The sequence below is a fragment of the Microcebus murinus genome, chromosome 8 (assembly GCF_040939455.1).
Source record: "Microcebus murinus isolate Inina chromosome 8, M.murinus_Inina_mat1.0, whole genome shotgun sequence".
Taxonomy (NCBI): domain Eukaryota; kingdom Metazoa; phylum Chordata; class Mammalia; order Primates; family Cheirogaleidae; genus Microcebus; species Microcebus murinus.
The window spans coordinates 49,513,496-49,516,925 of record NC_134111.1 but is presented as its reverse complement, the minus strand read 5'-3'; the positions used below and the strand labels follow the sequence as shown (position 1 = coordinate 49,516,925).

Below are 3,430 nucleotides of genomic sequence, written 5' to 3'. Positions count from 1 at the left end.
TCTGGGTACAGAAGAGAAGTCAGAGGTTTCTCTTCCTAACGTTGAGAAAAATGTTAAACAAAATATAAACTAAACAGTATCCCAGAGGCAATAAAATTTCATTGTGCTCAAGCACATATAAATTGGTTTTACCTTGGTACATAAACAATTTTGAAATTATGTTAGAACATTTCCACCAAGTCATTTACATATAACGATTCAAGCAATTTGTTAAAGAATCAGTAGTGAAGCTCAGTTCAAACAAATTAATGTAATGCATCCTTCCATCCAGCTTAATAAACTTAGCTGCTATAAGGAAGGTATCTATGACCTCATTTCCTGAAATACTGAAAATTCCTGAAATTTGAAATACAAATTCCTAATAATGTTAAGAATCCAAACCAAGCAAGGGGCAAGTTGTTATAGCATTTGACTTATGAATGAAAAAGTCTAATAACTTCAATTTAACCTTTCTAACTAGAACAAGATCCAAACATGGGAAATTTTCCCATTTTTCTTTGCTCTTGTGGTTTTAGTGTTTTTTGGTTTTTTGAGCAAGCTGAATACATTTCCTGATAAATACTACCATCGGATAAAGGATCTAAATGTTTCCAGTTGGCACAATGTTCCTACTAAGTCATGTTTCAATTAGTACATTTTTCTAATGTCAGTGAAAAAAATGAAAGGTAAGGACTAATATGGTCCTATAAATAATGGCAAAATATTCCTAAAGTTATATATTAATTTATGAAAAAAAGATGATTGTCTGACTTTATGCATATGTAGGTCTCGTTTCAGTGACTATGCCAGAAGAACGTCTTGATAAAAGTCTACAATCCAGAGAAAAGCCTCTACATTTCTGTTTAAGTTCAGCTATTTCCTGTCCAGAATTATAACCACAGACATTGAATTGTAGCTCTCAGATCTGAAAATGTCTTTATTTTTTAGAAAATGGATTCCAGGAAGGTTAAGAAGCAATACCAGAGAGTATAGATGCAGTCAGTCAAAGCATTCAAGTAATCCATGTAGTTTGAGATATCCTGGTATAAAAAAAAATTACATTTAGGAAAATTATTTTTTAAAAAAGCATTCAAGTAAGAATATGGCAATATAAATATCTGAAAACCAACCCTTAGGTGTTCAAAACAAAACGTATAAGTCATTCCTAATTTGAGCTTTATAGCATTTGCCAAACAGGGCGAAGGTGCAGGGACGGTTAACATTTGAAAGTCCTGAAAACTTTTCTCTTGGCTAATTACATTACACAGTTTGCCTTTGATCAAATTCCTTGTTTTTAAGACATAGATAAAAGTATTATATAAGTCCGCTGTTAAAACAGAGAATGTATTGCAAATTAATTCTGGTTTAATATATTCCAAAACAGCTTAGAAAAATAAAGATGTTAAAGAAGCTTTGGACAAAGTTTAACAATAATCTCCTCTGCTGACAACTTCTTTACTTGTTGAATGCAGTAGTATGGTATGTTCAAACTACACTGTATATGACTTTTTAATGTCACATAATGGCGAGTAGGCATCCATGATGTCCAAGGCATACAGATTCTTCTGAGCCATCACGCATTTACTTTCTCCCAAACAATCCAGCCATCTGCAGCAGAAGGCAAGGGTGCCAAAGTTTTCATTGATGATATTGAATGTGTTTTGTTCTTGAAAGCTTTATTGGCCATTTCCAGCAACAGAATTTTTCATGTAATGTGAACATTTCATGTCATCATGAACAACACCATTTCCTGTACTACCAAAGCTTTCAATTGCACACACTTCTCCTTCCTCCATTCTTGTTGCTGCCCCTTTCACAGCAAGCGCTGCTTTCTCAGCATGTACTCTATATTGCCTGATTGAACGTCCATTTAGATTATGGATTGGCTTTATCTGATATGTTTTCCTATCTATTTCAACTTCCTAGGATTCCATAACTTTTGGGATGGCCTCACAATATCACATAGCCGTATATCAATTCCAGCACACTGTATTCCAATATTTTAGCATCTTTTACAGCTTTTAATAAAATGTATTATATTTGGGATTAAAAGTGACAGTAAAGGCACAGTGATCCTACCACTTACATGTGTCCCAAAGTCTATCTTACAGATGCCATCATACTGTAACACTGTTGTGTCACCAGCACTGGGTCGATAACGGGCAGCACAATTATTCAGAGAACCCCCAGGAGGAAATGCCAGGCCTGCGTTTAATCCATTCTCTTTTATTACCGTGTGTGAACAATCTTCCAACTTTCCATAGATTTCTTTTTTCTTTTAATTTCTCTCTCTCTCTCTCTCTTTTTTTTGCTCTGTGCATTCTAGTTGCAAAATATTTCTATCATTGTCACCGCAGGCTTGATTCAGCTCATAACATATTTTCTAACTTGTCAATGTGCTTTTGCAACTTCTTGAAAACCATTCCCAATCTCTTTGCTAGCCTGATCTAATGCTCTCTTTTCTTCACTTGTAGTTCTCCGAGCAGCTGTTTGCCCATCTTGTGTGGGTGGGTATTCACATTCTCGTCCTCTGGGAATCACACCGTTAGGATACAGATCACAAACTGGAACTGAGGGAGGGTCTGTTTGAACTTTTTGTCCTCTCGTCATCTTCTTTTTCTCCTTTTTTGCAGTTGCCCCATCTCCATCACCATCTCCATCTCTTCATCATCCTCTCTTTCTCTTCCAATGTTTGTCTTTCCAGTTGTCTTGCTCCCTCATCCACTAATCCACTTGCTCCTGATTCTTTATTAGGTTCCCGTCGCCCTGCCGTAGCAGTCCCTTTACTTTTCTTCTTCCACCTTTTTTTCTTGCCCATAGAGGCAGCTCCCTCCTCCCTGTCATCTGGATGCAGGTCACCATTCAGGTAGCTCCCAGAGGCTGCTGCCTGCTCCTCGCCTGTCATGTTGTTGGGGAGAGCATGACAGAATGAGACAGAGCAGCAAGGGCCGGCTCCTTCTTCAGCCACCTACACCAGCGACACCAGAAGCCACTTTCTATTGATTGTGATAATTAAGTGGAATAACATATACGAAAGGTCCTAACCCAGTGCTTAGCGCATGGCGAGCCATCAACAGATCACAGCCTCCTTCCTTCCTGGCCTTTTAGAAAGAAAAGGAGTTTGATTTTATAAACTTGGAATTTCCACAATTGTGCTATGCCTCAAGGAGGCTGCTTGCTTTCTTTTCTTTCTTTTAAAATCACATAGTGTTTCTTCTCTGATCACAAGAGCGGTAGTTATTCAATGCAGAAAACTTGAAAAATATAGAAACATACGGGGACGTGTGAAAATTGATCATACAGACTGGGTCATTCTTGTCATGCCCAACTAAAACAGAACTATAAAATTATATGGTAAATTTTTGTCATAAGGTAAAATGACTGGTTATTTTTAAAATATTTATTTAAAAATTTTATATGTGATCAAATTAGCCATAATTTTAAAAATTAC

General features: G+C 36.6%; 1 pseudogene; it reads right to left on the bottom strand.

Moving 5' to 3' along the window:
• Positions 1-1,381: 1,381 nt before the first annotated feature.
• Positions 1,382-2,884, bottom strand: LOC105880664 (methionine aminopeptidase 2-like; annotated as a pseudogene).
• Positions 2,885-3,430: the final 546 nt, after the last annotated feature.